This window comes from Oncorhynchus nerka, linkage group LG14 (genome assembly GCF_034236695.1).
Source record: "Oncorhynchus nerka isolate Pitt River linkage group LG14, Oner_Uvic_2.0, whole genome shotgun sequence".
Taxonomy (NCBI): Eukaryota; Metazoa; Chordata; class Actinopteri; order Salmoniformes; family Salmonidae; genus Oncorhynchus; species Oncorhynchus nerka.
In genome coordinates this window covers 101,247,466-101,263,427 of record NC_088409.1, presented here as the reverse complement: position 1 = coordinate 101,263,427, position 15,962 = coordinate 101,247,466, and the positions used below count along the sequence as shown (strand labels likewise).

General features: G+C 47.8%; 1 protein-coding gene across 3 annotated transcripts in view; it reads left to right on the top strand.

Annotated features, from left to right (window-relative positions):
• Positions 1 to 15,962, top strand: part of bcl9l (bcl9 like) — a 121,269-nt gene that overhangs the window by 15,630 nt on the left and 89,677 nt on the right. The window contains exon 2 of one of the 3 annotated variants that reach the window (XM_065000644.1): positions 12,356 to 12,464. The exons of the other annotated variants lie outside the window; for them this stretch is intronic. The gene's annotated coding sequence lies outside the window, so the exon portion shown is untranslated. The remainder of the gene's footprint in view (positions 1 to 12,355; positions 12,465 to 15,962) is intronic. 3 annotated transcript variants of the gene reach the window in all.

The following is a 15,962-nucleotide window of genomic DNA, read 5'->3' as shown; positions in this document are numbered from 1 at the left end:
TCTCTTCCCTCTCCTCTCTTCCCTCTCTTCTCCCTCTCCTGTCTTCTCTCTTCTACCTCTCTTCTCTTCCCTCTCCTCTCTTCCCTCTCTTCTCCCTCTTCTCTCTCCTTCTCACTCCTCCTTTTTGGCTTTTGCTAATATGAATAGTTAGTTTAGTTCTTACTCACAGAAGGGCCTCTTTCCCTCTCTCTTTTCCCCACTTCTATTTAGAACGGTCTCCCTACTGTCTGTACTGTGGCTGCTGTTTGTTATTTTTCCTTCTTGCTCTAGTCTAGTTGGCTCTGTTCCCAGACTGTGTTGGAAGAAATACAACCCAAGACCCTCCCAGCAAACTGAACCCAGAGAGTCGCTTCTCTTCCTGGTCCCGAGAGGAGGGAAAACCTGGGGGAGAGAGAGACAGAAAGGGAGGGAGGGAGAGAGAGACAGAAAGGGAGGGAGGGAGAGAGAGACAGAAAGGGAGGGTGAGAAAGAGACATCCTAAACCGACTCATGAAGTCTTTTTACCTCTCTCTCTCTCTCTTTCCCCCTCTCTCTCTCTTTCCCCCCCTCTCTCTCTCTCTATCTCTCTCTCTCTCTCTTTTCCCCTCCTTTTCCCCCTGTCCCTCTCTCTCTCCCCCCTCTCTCTGTCCACCTCTGTCCCTCTGCCCCCCTCTCTCTCTCGCTCTCTTTCCCTCTCTCTCTCTCTTTCCCTCTCTCTCTCTCTTTCCCTCTCTCTCTCTCTCTCTCTCTTTTTCCCTCCTTTTCCCACTGTCCCCCTCTCTCTGTCCACCTCTCTGTCCCCCCTCTCTCTGTCGCTCTCTCTGTCGCTCTCGTATTCTGTTAGTCAGTGCCATAAACCCAAGAAGTAGCCTACTGTACCCCCCACGCGCACACATAGAATAGCCAGCCAAATAGAGAAAGTTGCCAGCCATGATCCCCTGGGCCGAGGTTAAGAATATTTTGCCAAACCAGCTCTATTTTGGTGTCTTCTGGTACATTCTAATGCCTTGATATCATCTGAAATACGCTGCTATTGAGTTCACTGCCCAGATTGGAAAAATGTGTTGTGTTATATACAGTTTTAAAGAAGTTTACTCAAAATCCAGAAACTCCCAAGGGATGCCATACATTTAAAGTAGTTTGGTGGAATTGGCCCTCCTCTCTCTCTGTAGTGCTGTACTGAAACCGAAATGGGTCCCGTGACTCGTGACGTTGCTGGGTGCAGGCCTCACTCTGCTCCGTTGTCAGTGAATTCACGATTCAGAAATCTGTTGAAATGTGGACAAATGAGTGCTTTTATTGAAAGCGTATGGCCGACCGAGGAAATGTGGACTTTTCCACCTAAAACATCTGAGTGGATTTTCTCTAATTGATTTAATGTAGCTGCCTGCCACAGCAGTGGAGCTGGGTGGGACCTGCCACAGCAGTGGAGCTGGGTGGGACCTGCCACAGCAGTGGAGCTGGGTGGGACCTGCCACAGCAGTGGAGCTGGGTGGGACCTGCCACAGCAGTGGAGCTGGGTGGGACCTGCCACAGCAGTGGAGCTGGGTGGGACCTGCCACAGCAGTGGAGCTGGGTGGGACCTGCCACAGCAGTGGAGCTGGGTGGGACCTGCCACAGCAGTGGAGCTGGGTGGGACCTGCCACAGCAGTGGAGCTGGGTGGGACCTGCCACAGCAGTGGAGCTGGTGGGACCTGCCACAGCAGTGGAGCTGGGTGGGACCTGCCACAGCAGTGGAGCTGGGTGGGACCTGCCACAGCAGTGGAGCTGGGTACGACCTGCCACAGCAGTGGAGCTGGGTGGGACCTGCCACAGCAGTGGAGCTGGGTGGGACCTGCCACAGCAGTGGAGCTGGGTGGGACCTGCCACAGCAGTGGAGCTGGGTGGGACCTGCCACAGCAGTGGAGCTGGGTGGGACCTGCCACAGCAGTGGAGCTGGGTGGGACCTGCCACAGCAGTGGAGCTGGGTGGGACCTGCCACAGCAGTGGAGCTGGGTGGGACCTGCCACAGCAGTGGAGCTGGGTGGGACCTGCCACAGCAGTGGAGCTGGGTGGGACCTGCCACAGCAGTGGAGCTGGGTGGGACCTGCCACAGCAGTGGAGCTGGGTAAGACCTGCCACAGCAGTGGAGCTGGGTGGGACCTGCCACAGCAGTGGAGCTGGGTGGGACCTGCCACAGCAGTGGAGCTGGGTGGGACCTGCCACAGCAGTGGAGCTGGGTGACCTGCCACAGCAGTGGAGCTGGGTGGGACCTGCCACAGCAGTGGAGCTGGGTGGGACCTGCCACAGCAGTGGAGCTGGGTAAGACCTGCCACAGCAGTGGAGCTGGGTGGGACCTGCCACAGCAGTGGAGCTGGGTAAGACCTGCCACAGCAGTGGAGCTGGTGGGACCTGCCACAGCAGTGGAGCTGGGTGGGACCTGCCACAGCAGTGGAGCTGGGTAAGACCTGCCACAGCAGTGGAGCTGGGTGGACCTGCCACAGCAGTGGAGCTGGGTGGGACCTGCCACAGCAGTGGAGCTGGGTAAGACCTGCCACAGCAGTGGAGCTGGGTGGGACCTGCCACAGCAGTGGAGCTGGGTGGGACCTTCCACAGCAGTGGAGCTGGGTGGGACCTGCCACAGCAGTGGAGCTGGGTGGGACCTGCCACAGCAGTGGAGCTGGGTGGGACCTGCCACAGCAGTGGAGCTGGGTGGGACCTGCCACAGCAGTGGAGCTGGGTACGACCTGCCACAGCAGTGGAGCTGGGTGGGACCTGCCACAGCAGTGGAGCTGGGTAAGACCTGCCACAGCAGTGGAGCTGGGTACGACCTGCCACAGCAGTGGAGCTGGGTAAGACCTGCCACAGCAGTGGAGCTGGGTAAGACCTGCAGATGTTCCCTTCGATTATCAATTAAAAACAGATATTTCACCTTTATTTAACCAGGTAGGCCAGATCACCTTTTATTTAACCAGGTAGGCCAGATCACCTTTTATTTAACCAGGTAGGCCAGATCACCTTTTATTTAACCAGGTAGGCCAGATCACCTTTTATTTAACCAGGTAGACCAGATCACCTTTATTTAACCAGGTAGACGCCAGATCACCTTTATTTAACCAGGTAGGCCAGATCACCTGTTATTTAACCAGGTAGACGCCAGATCACCTTTATTTAACCAGGTAGACGCCAGATCACCTGTTATTTAACCAGGTAGACGCCAGATCACCTGTTATTTAACCAGGTAGACGCCAGATCACCTGTTATTTAACCAGGTAGACGCCAGATCACCTGTTATTTAACCAGGTAGACGCCAGATCACCTGTTATTTAACCAGGTAGACGCCAGATCACCTGTTATTTAACCAGGTAGACGCCAGATCACCTGTTATTTAACCAGGTAGACGCCAGATCACCTTTATTTAACCAGGTAGACCAGATCACCTTTATTTAACCAGGTAGATGCCAGATCACCTTTATTTAACCAGGTAGACGCCAGATCACCTTTATTTAACCAGGTAGACGCCAGATCACCTTTATTTAACCAGGTAGACCAGATCACCTTTATTTAACCAGGTAGACGCCAGATCACCTTTATTTAACCAGGTAGACCAGATCACCTTTATTTAACCAGGTAGGCCAGATCACCTTTATTTAACCAGGTAGACGCCAGATCACCTTTATTTAACCAGGTAGACGCCAGATCACCTGTTATTTAACCAGGTAGACGCCAGATCACCTGTTATTTAACCAGGTAGACGCCAGATCACCTGTTATTTAACCAGGTAGACGCCAGATCACATTTACATTTACATTTAAGTCATTTAGCAGACAACTGCAACCTGGCCAAGATAAAGCAAAGCAGTGCGACACAAACAACAACACATGGAGTAAACAAATGTACAGTCGAAAACACAATAGAGAACGTCTATATACGTTCGAGTGCAAATGAGGTAAGATAAGGGAGGTGAGGCAATAAATAGGCCACAGTGGTGAAATAATTACAATTTAGCAATTAAACACTGGAGTGATAGATGTGCAGAAGATGAATGTGCAAGTAGAGATACTGGGGTGCAAAGGAGCAACATAAATAACAATATGGGGATGAGGTAGTTGGATGCGCTATTTACAGATGGGCTGTGTACAGATGGGCTGTGTACTGATGGGCTATTTACAGATGGGCTGTGTACTGATGGGCTATTTACGGATGGGCTATTTACGGATGGGCTATTTACGGATGGGCTATTTACAGATGGGCTGTGTACTGATGGGCTATTTACAGATGGGCTGTGTACAGATGGGCTATTTACAGATGGGCTGTGCACAGATGGGCTGTGTACAGATGGGCTGTGCACAGATGGGCTGTGCACAGATGGGCTGTGTACAGATGGGCTGTGTACTGATGGGCTGTGTACTGATGGGCTGTGTACAGATGGGCTGTGTACTGATGGGCTGTGTACAGATGGGCTGTGTACTGATGGGCTGTGTACAGGGAGAGAACCTGCTACGTAGAAACATATTGAGCTTGATGTCACAGATTTAATTTTTTTGGGGTGGGGGGGCAGGGGTGAAGGACCTTGTATGAAAGTTGAAAGAGTTAGGCATATCGCAGGTAAAGTCAATTAAGTATAAAAATTATTGTCAGCAAGAGCAAGCCGTTGTTCGGTCCCTGGCTGCGTTTTATACAGGAAACCAAAGGAAGACTGATTTCCTCATTTAAAGATACGGAGAGATGCAGAAGATGGTTAGTAGCAATTAGAAATGGTAAGAAAATGATGTGAACACTCCTGCAGCCAACCTTGCATCGCTGCGTGTGTCTAGACAGCAACATACACATGAAGAAGATGGTCAGACAGGATGGGGACGGAAAGCCGAGGGATGCTGAGATACAGCTGTTGTTACTGGATCTAGAGCAGTGGCTAAATACAACGACGCGCCGTTTGAGAAGAGAAAACGAGCGTGTAGAGGAATGGAGTCTAGCCTGGTTGGAATGGAGTCTAGCCTGGTTGGAATGGAGTCTAGCCTGGTTGGAATGGAGTCTAGCCTGGTTGGAATGGAGTCTAGTAGCCTGGTTGGAATGGAGTCTAGTAGCCTGGTTGGAATGGAGTCTAGTAGCCTGGTTGGAATGGAGTCTAGTAGCCTGGTTGGAATGGAGTCTAGTAGCCTGGTTGGAATGGAGTCTAGTAGCCTGGTTGGAATGGAGTCTAGTAGCCTGGTTGGAATGGAGTCTAGTAGCCTGGTTGGAATGGAGTCTAGTAGCCTGGTTGGAATGGAGTCTAGTAGCCTGGTTGGAATGGAGTCTAGTAGCCTGGTTGGAATGGAGTCTAGTAGCCTGGTTGGAATGGAGTCTAGTAGCCTGGTTGGAATGGAGTCTAGTAGCCTGGTTGGAATGGAGTCTAGTAGCCTGGTTGGAATGGAGTCTAGTAGCCTGGTTGGAATGGAGTCTAGTAGCCTGGTTGGAATGGAGTCTAGTAGCCTGGTTGGAATGGAGTCTAGTAGCCTGGTTGGAATGGAGTCTAGTAGCCTGGTTGGAATGGAGTCTAGTAGCCTGGTTGGAATGGAGTCTAGTAGCCTGGTTGGAATGGAGTCTAGTAGCCTGGTTGGAATGGAGTCTGGTAGCCTGGTTGGAATGGAGTCTGGTAGCCCGGTTGGAATGGAGTCTGGTGGCCCGGTTGGAATGGAGTCTGGTGGCCCGGTTGGAATGGAGTCTGGTGGCCCGGTTGGAATGGAGTCTGGTGGCCCGGTTGGAATGGAGTCTGGTGGCCCGGTTGGAATGGAGTCTGGTGGCCCGGTTGGAATGGAGTCTGGTGGCCCGGTTGGAATGGAGTCTGGTGGCCCGGTTGGAATGGAGTCTGGTGGCCCGGTTGGAATGGAGTCTGGTGGCCCGGTTGGAATGGAGTCTGGTGGCCCGGTTGGAATGGAGTTTTGGAATGGAGCCTGGCGGCCCGGTTGGAATGGAGCCTGGCGGCCCGGTTGGAATGGAGCCTGGCGGCCCGGTTGGAATGGAGCCTGGCGGCCCGGTTGGAATGGAGCCTGGCGGCCCGGTTGGAATTGGAGCCTGGCGGCCTGGTTGGTAATGTTATCTACTTCTGGATGTCGGTAATGAGGCCCCGTTATCTACTTCTGGATGTCGGTAATGAGGCCCCGTTATCTACTTCTGGATGTCGGTAATGAGGCCCCGTTATCTACTTCTGGATGTCTGTAATGAGGCCCCGTGGTCTACTTCTGGATGTCGGTAATGAGGCCCCGTGGTCTACTTCTGGATGTTGGTAATGAAGCCCCGTGGTCTACTTCTGGATGTTGGTAATGAGGCCCCGTGGTCTACTTCTGGATGTCGGTAATGAGGCCCCGTGGTCTACTTCTGGATGTCGGTAATGAGGCCCCGTTATCTACTTCTGGATGTCGGTAATGAGGCCCCGTGGTCTACTTCTGGATGTCGGTAATGAGGCCCCGTTATCTACTTCTGGATGTCGGTAATGAGGCCCCGTGGTAATACTTCTGGATGTCAGTAATGAGGCCCCGTGGTATACTTCTGGATGTTAGTAATGAGGCCCCGTTATCTACTTCTGGATGTTAGTAATGAGGCCCCGTGGTATACTTCTGGATGTTAGTAATGAGGCCCCGTGGTATACTTCTGGATGTTGGTAATGAGGCCTCGTTATCTACTTATGGATGTTGGTAATGAGGCCCCGTTATCTACTTATTGATGTTGGTAATGAGGCCCCGTTATCTACTTCTGGATGTTGGTAATGAGGCCCCGTTATCTACTTCTGGATGTCGGTAATGAGGCCCCGTTATCTACTTCTGGATGTCGGTAATGAGGCCCCGTTATCTACTTCTGGATGTCTGTAATGAGGCCCCGTGGTCTACTTCTGGATGTCGGTAATGAGGCCCCGTGGTCTACTTCTGGATGTTGGTAATGAAGCCCCGTTATCTACTTCTGGATGTCGGTAATGAGGCCCCGTTATCTACTTCTGGATGTCGGTAATGAGGCCCCGTTATCTACTTCTGGATGTCGGTAATGAGGCCCCGTGGTATACTTCTGGATGTTGGTAATGAGGCCCCGTTATCTACTTCTGGATGTCGGTAATGAGGCCCCGTTATCTACTTCTGGATGTTGGTAATGAGGCCCCGTTATCTACTTCTGGATGTCGGTAATGAGGCCCCGTTATCTACTTCTGGATGTCGGTAATGAGGCCCCGTTATCTACTTCTGGATGTCGGTAATGAGGCCCCGTTATCTACTTCTGGATGTTAGTCATGAGGCCCCGTGGTCTACTTCTGGATGGGAGGCCCCGTCTACTTCTGGATGTCGGTAATGAGGCTACTTCTGGATGTCGGTAATGAGGCCCCGTTATCTACTTCTGGATGTCGGTAATGAGGCCCCGTTGTCTACTTCTGGATGTCGGTAATGAGGCCCTGTTTGTCTCTTCATCAGTGTGTCCAGTATGAAGGAAGTTTATAGGTAGTTTCGCAAGCCCATTCTAATTAGCGTTAGTGCAATGACTGGAAGTCTATGCTAACATGCTAGCTCTTCCCATAGACTTCCTGTCAATGCGCTAACACTAGTTAGCAACTTCCTTCAAACGGAACGCAGAAACATAAAAATGGTTAGTTCATCTGAAGAATGGGAAGTAGATAAAGGGTCAAGCTATCCTTTCAATGCTGTGGACTCGTCCTTTTGGTGGGAGTGGGGTAAGTTGAGCAAAATAAAGAATGAATCATTTGACCAAATATTTGGGAAGGGGGGTCATCATTTCATGGAGAACGTGAAGGAAGAAACCACATGGAAAAAGTGGTTAGCAAGTTAGCGAGTGGTTAGCGAGTCCCAAAACACTGGTATTCACCAAGACTAAATACATTTATTGTGTTAAGAGGTTTCATGATGCTTGTATCTAAATTAAAGTAGATCTTTTTCAAGATTGTTTTATACATCAGTTCTGGTCTCTATAAGCTTCAATGTGAGGTTATAAACCTGGCATGGAAGTACATCCTTGTAGCTGTATGGGCTAATAAAGTCAACATGTTTGCCTTGGGGTACTTTGAGCCAATGGTTGAGCCAATAGCAAGTAAGAGCTAATTGAAGTGCTTTCTCACCAGGCCTAATGCAAGGCATATGAGGTAACAACAGGGCCTGGCCTATGTTAAAAGAGGATTAAAATACCGTTGTCAACGTGCTTGTAGCTGTATGGGCTATAGTCAATATGCTTGTAGCTGTGTGGGCTATAGTCAACATGCTTGTAGCTGTGTGGGCTATAGTCAACATGCTTGTAGCTGTATGGGCTATAGTCAACATGCTTGTAGCTGTGTGGGCTGTAGTCAACATGCTTGTAGCTGTGTGGGCTGTAGTCAACATGCTTGTAGCTGTGTGGGCTATAGTCAACATGCTTGTAGCTGTGTGGGCTATAGTCAACATGCTTGTAGCTGTGGGCTATAGTCAACGTGCTTGTAGCTGTGTGGGCTATAGTCAATATGTTTGTAGCTGTGTGGGCTATAGTCAATATGCTTGTAGCTGTGTGGGCTATAGTCAATGTGCTTGTAGCTGTGTGGGCTATAGTCAACATGCTTGTAGCTGTGTGGGCTATAGTCAACATGCTTGTAGCTGTGTGGGCTATAGTCAATATGCTTGTAGCTGTGTGGGCTATAGTCAACATGCTTGTAGCTGTGTGGGCTATAGTCAACATGCTTGTAGCTGTGTGGGCTATAGTCAACGTGCTTGTAGCTGTGTGGGCTATAGTCAACGTGCTTGTAGCTGTGTGGGCTATAGTCAACGTGCTTGTAGCTGTGTGGGCTATAGTCAACGTGCTTGTAGCTGTGTGGGCTATAGTCAACGTGCTTGTAGCTGTGTGGGCTATAGTCAACATGCTTGTAGCTGTGTGGGCTATAGTCAACATGCTTGTAGCTGTGTGGGCTATAGTCAACATGCTTGTAGCTGTGTGGGCTATAGTCAACATGCTTGTAGCTGTGTGGGCTATAGTCAACATGCTTGTAGCTGTGTGGGCTATAGTCAACATGCTTGACAGCTGTGACAGGGCTATAGTCAACATGCTTGTAGCTGTGTGGGCTATAGTCAACATGCTTTGTAGCTGTGTGGGCTATAGTCAACATGCTTGTAGCTGTGTGGGCTATAGTCAACATGCTTGTAGCTGTGTGGGCTATAGTCAACATGCTTGTAGCTGTGTGGGCTATAGTCAATATGCTTGTAGCTGTGTGGGCTATAGTCAACATGCTTGTAGCTGTGTGGGCTATAGTCAATATGCTTGTAGCTGTGTGGGCTATAGTCAATATGCTTGTAGCTGTGTGGGCTATAGTCAATATGCTTGTAGCTGTGTGGGCTATAGTCAACATGCTTGTAGCTGTGTGGGCTATAGTCAACGTGCTTGTAGCTGTATGGGCTATAGTCAATATGTTTGTAGCTGTGTGGGCTATAGTCAACGTGCTTGTAGCTGTGTGGGCTATAGTCAACATGCTTGTAGCTGTGTGGGCTATAGTCAATATGCTTGACTGCAACACTTTACAGGCATCCTACTGGAGACTAAACAGAGCTACAGAGAGCTGCTGCTGCGGTATGAAACAGGCAGGCAGGCAGGCAGGCAGGCAGGCAGACAGACAGGCAGACAGACAGGCAGACAGACAGACAGACAGACAGACAGACAGACAGACATGATCAAGCCATACTGTGTATAAAACCAGGGCTGGTCGGATTTGTCACATTGCAGAACACACACATACTGCCTTACGTCAAGTCAAATTGTCTGTGGCTCATGTCTTGTACACAGAGGCTGGTGACCTTTTGTTCTACTGGTAGCATCTTCACACACACACTCCTCCCACGACTACACACTACAGAACACACACACACTCCTCCCACGACAACACACTACAGGACACACACACACTCCTCCCACGACAACACACTACAGGACACACACACACTCCTCCCACGACAACACACTGCAGAACACACACACACTCCTCCCACGAGAACAACACACTCCTCCCACAGGACACACACACACTCCTCCCACGACAACACACTGCAGAACACACACACACTCCTCCCACGACTACACACTACAGAACACACACTCCTCCCACGACAACACACTACAGAACACACACACTCCTCCCACGACAACACACTACAGAACACACACACACTCCTCCCACGACAACACACTGCAGAACACACACACACTCCTCCCACGACAACACACTGCAGGACACACACACACTCCTCCCACGACAACACACTACAGGACACACACACACTCCTCCCACGACAACACACTACAGGACACGCACTCCTCCCACGACTACACACTACAGAACACACACACACTCCTCCCACGACAACACACTGCAGAACACACACACACTCCTCCCACGACAACACACTACAGAACACACACACACTCCTCCCACGACAACACACTACAGAACACACACACACTCCTCCCACGACTACACACTACAGAACACACACTCCTCCCACGACAACACACTACAGAACACACACTCCTCCCACGACAACACACTACAGAACACACACTCCTCCCACGACAACACACTGCAGAACACACACTCCTCCCACGACAACACACTGCAGAACACACCCTCCTCCCGCGACAACACACTACAGGACACACACACACTCCTCCCACGACTACACACTACAGAACACACACACACTCCTCCCACGACAACACACTACAGGACACACACACACTCCTCCCACGACAACACACTGCAGGACACACACACAGAACACACACACACTCCTCCCACGACAACACACTACAGGACACACACACACTCCTCCCACGACAACACACTACAGGACACGCACTCCTCCCACGACTACACACTACAGAACACACACGCACTCCTCCCACGACAACACACTGCAGAACACACACACACTCCTCCCACGACAACACACTGCAGAACACACACACACTCCTCCCACGACAACACACTACAGAACACACACACACTCCTCCCACGACTACACACTACAGAACACACACTCCTCCCACGACAACACACTACAGAACACACACTCCTCCCACGACAACACACTGCAGAACACACACTCCTCCCACGACAACACACTACAGAACACACACACACTCCTCCCACGACAACACACTACAGAACAACAAACAAGACCTGTTAGGGAGGAAGAGGCAAAGTACAGAGCCTTCAGAAAGTATTCAGACCCCTTGACTTTTTACGTTACAGCCTTATTCTAAAATTTATTACAAATATTTTACATTTCTGTGTGCAAATGTATTAAAAATAATTGTTGAAGCACCTTTGGCAGCGATTACAGCCTCGTGGCTTCTTGGGTATGATGCTACAAGCTTGGCACACCTGTATTTGGGGAGTTTCTCCCATTCTTCTCTGCAGATCCTCTCAAGCTCTGTCAGGATGGATGGGGAGCGTCGCTGCACAGCTATTTTCAGGCCTTTCCAGAGATGTTCGATCTGGGTTCAAGTCTGGGCTCTGGCTGGGCCTCTCAAGGACATTGAGACTTGTCCCGAAGCCACTCCTGCATTGTCTTGGCTGTATGCTTAGGGTCGTTGTCCTGTTGGACGGTGAACCTTCGCCCCAGTCTGAGGTCCTGAGCGCTCTGGAGCAGGTTTTCATCAAGGATCTCTCTGTACTTTGCTCCGTTCATCTGTCCCTCGATCCTAACTAGTCTTCCAGTCCCTATCACTGAAAAACATCCCCACAGCATGATGCTGCCACCACCACCATGCTTCACTGTAGGGATGGTGCCATGTTTCCTCCAGACATGACGCTTGGCATTCAAGCCAAAGAGTTCAATATTGTTTTCATCAGACCAGAGAATCTTGTTTCTCATGGTCTGAGAGTCTTTAGGTGTCTTTTGGCAAACTTCAAGTGTGCTCTCATGTGCCTTTTAATGAGTAGTGGCTTTTGTCTGGCCACTCTAACGTAAAGGCTTGATTGGTGGAGTGCTGCAAAGATGGTTGTCTTTCTGGAAGGTTCTCCCATCTCCACAGAGTTACTCTAGAGCTCTGTCAGAGTGACCATCAGGTTCTTGGTCACCTCCCTGACCAAGGCCCTTCTCCCCCGATTGCTCAGTTTGGCCGGGCGACCAGCTCTAGGAAGAGTCTTGGTGGTTCCAAACTTGTTCCATTGAAGAATGGTGGAGGCCACTGTGTTCTTGATGACCTTCAATGCTGCAGCAATGTTTTGGTACCCATCCCCAGATCTGTACCTCGACACAATCCTCAATCCTGTCTCGGAGCTCTACGGACAATAATTTTGACCTCATGGCTTGGTTTTTGCTCTGACGTGCTGTCAACTGTGAGACTTTATATAGACAGGTGTGTACCTTTCCAAATCATACACAATCAATTTAATTTACCACAGGTGGACTCCAATCAAGTTTTAGAAACATCTCAAGGAGGATCAACGGAAACAGGATGCACCTGAGATCAATTTCCTCAAAGCAAAGGGTCTGAATACTTATGTAAATAAGGTATTTTTGTTTTTATTTTTAATATATTTACAAACATTTCTAGGCCAGGTTTCAGTTTGTAATTATGGGGTATTGTGTGTATATTGATGCAAAACATGTATTTAATCCATTTTAGAATAAGACTAAGGTAAGAAAATGTGGATAAAGTCAAGGGGTCTGAATAATAACATGTATTAAGTATGTAACATGTATTAAGGCTGTAACATGCATATGTTAACATGTATTAATGCTGTAACATGTATTAATAACATGTATTAAGGCTGTAACATGTATTAATGCTGTAACATGTATTAATAACATGTATTAAGGCTGTAACATGTGTTAATAACATGTGTTAAGGCTGTAACGTGTTAATAACATGTATTAAGGCTGTAACATGTATTAACCTCTGGTACAAGTGGGACGCTAGCACCTCGACAACAGCCAGTGAAATTGCAGGGCGCCAAATTCAAAACAACAGAAATCCCAGAATTAAAATTCCTCAAACATACAAGTATTTTACACCATTTTAAAGATAAACTTCTTGTAAATCCAGCCACAGTGTTCGATTTCAAATAGGCTTCACGGCGAAAGCAAACCAAATGTTTATGTTAGGTCAGCACCTAGTCACAGAAAACCATACAGCCATTTTCCAGCCAAGGAGAGGGCTTACAAAGTCAGAAATAGCGATTTAAATTAATCACTAACCTTTGATCTTCATCAGATAGCACTCACAAGACTTCATGTTACACAATAAATGTGTGTTTTGTTCGATAAAGTTAATCTTTATGTCCAAAAACCTCATTTGAAATGGGTGTTTTATGTTCAGAAATGCATTGTCTCAAACAAACATCCGGTGAAAGTGCAGAGAGCCACATCAAATGACAGAAATACTCATCATAAACATTAATGAAGGATACAAGTGTTTTGACCAGGACAGTTTAGTTACTCCATCCAGGGTTACTCCATCCAGGGTTACTCCATCCAGGGTTACTCCATCCAGGGTTACTCCATCCAGGGATACTCCATCCAGGGATACTCCATCCAGGGATACTCCATCCAGGGTTACTCCATCCAGGGTTACTCCATCCAGGGATACTCCATCCAGGGTTACTCCATCCAGGGATACTCCATCCAGGGTTACTCCAACCAGTTTAGTCACGTCAACTTGCTCAATTTCCATGTTATTTATGACAAGATTTAGTTGATGATTTGTCCCAAATACAATGCTTTTAGTTTTTGATTATTCCTTGCCACCCATTATGAAACTAACTGCAGCTCTCTGTTCAGTGTTGCAGTCATCTCAGTCGCTGTAGTAACTGAAATGTGTTCAGTGTTGCAGTCATCTCAGTCGCTGTAGTAACTGAAATGTGTTCAGTGTTGCAGTCATCTCAGTCGCTGTAGTAACTGAAATGTGTTCAGTGTTGCAGTCATCTCAGTCGCTGTAGTAACTGAAATGTGTTCAGTGTTGCAGTCATCTCAGTCGCTGTAGTAACTGAAATGTGTTCAGTGTTGCAGTCATCTCAGTCGCTGTAGTAACTGAAATGTGTTCATTCATCCGGCATACATAGAAACTCTGGCTTTACACAAATCCAGGGGCATGTTGTTAGTAAAGATTGGGAAAAAATATATATTATGGGCCTAGACAGCTGCCCTGGGAAATTCCTGACTACCTGGATTATGTTGGAGAGGCTTCCAATTAAAGACCCTCTGTGTTCTGTTAATAACATATATTAAGGCTGTAACATATATTTTATGTCGTAAGTGTTGGGTTCCTGTGGTTTTATTGTGTCAGGTCGTGTCTTCCTGTTTACCTTTCAGTAACCGTGGTGACTAGGTTCAAAGGCTCCGTCAGGTGGTAGTGAGGAGAGGTGGCTTCCTTGGAATTATACAATTCTACAGTCAACTTGACTTAGATTAGTAAAAACAAACTACATAATTGCCTGGGTTTTTACCAGAGTTTTTGGTCACTGGCCTACACACAATACCCCATAATGTCGAAGTTGGATTATGTTTTTTGAAATTTGTACAAATGAATAATAAATGAGCAGCTGATATGTCTTGAGTCAGTAAGTATTCAACCCCTTTGTTATGGCAAGCCTAAATAAGTTCAGTGTAACGGCTTTCTTCCGTCGAAGGAGAGTCTGACCAAAATGCAGCGTGGTTAGTTCGATACATGTTTAATAAAAGAATAAACACGATAAATACAAAAACAAGAAAGGCTGTATAGGTTATCTGGTGAAATACAAACACACTGAGACAGGAACAATCACCCACAAAACACACAGTGAAACCCAGGCTACCTAAATATGGTTCCCAATCAGAGACGACGAGAATCACCTGACCTCACTGATTGAGAACCGCCTCAGGCAGCCATAGCCTATGCTAGACACCCCTACTCAGCCACAATCCCAATGCCTACTAACACCCCAATACGACAACACAATAAACCCATGTCACACCCTGGCCTGACCAAATAACTAAAGAAAACACAAAATACTAAGACCAAGGCGTGACATTCAGGGGTAAAAATGTACTGATGTATATGTACATAATAAGTTGCATGGAATCACTCTGTGTGTTCAATATAGTGTTTAACATGATTTTTGAATTACTACCTCATCTCTGTACCACACACACGCACACACACACACACACGCACACACACACACACGCACACACACACACACACACACACACACACACATCTGTAAAGCCGAACACTGCATTTCAAACAGATTCAACCACAAAGACCAGGGAGGTTTTTCAATACCTCGCAACGAAGGGCTCCTATTGGTAGATGGGTAAAAATGAAAAAAAAAGCATACATTAAATATCACTTTGAACATGGTGAAATCATTAATTACACTTTGGGTGGTGTATCAATACACCCAGTCACTACAAAGATACAGGCGTCCTTCCTAACTCAGTTGCCTGAGAGGAAGGAAACCACTCAGGGATTTCACCATGAGGCCAATGGTGACTTTAAAACAGTTAGAGTTTAATGGCTGTAATAGGAGAACTGAGGATGGATCAACAACATGGTAGTTACTCCACAATACTAACCTAAAGGACAGAGTTTAATGGCTGTGATAGGAGAGAACTGAGGATGGATCAACAACATGGTAGTTACTCCACAATACTAACCTAAAGGACAGAGTGAAAAGAAGGAAGCCTGTACAGAATACAAATATTCTAAAACATGCATGTTGTTTGCAACAAGACACAAAAGTAAAACTGCAACAAATGTGGCAAAGCAATTAACTTTTTTGTCCTCAATACAAAGTGTTATGTTTGGGGCAAATCCAATACAACACATCACTCTCATAGTGGTGGCTGCATCATGTTATGGGTATGTTTGTAATCATTAAGAACTATGGAGTTTTTCAGGATAAAAAAAATAAACATAGTGGAGTTAAGCCTAGTTAACACTATGAATGAATGAATACTCTATGTGTGACTATGGAAACCTACCAAAGTAGGAATGAATACTGTATGTGTGAGTATGGAAACCTACCA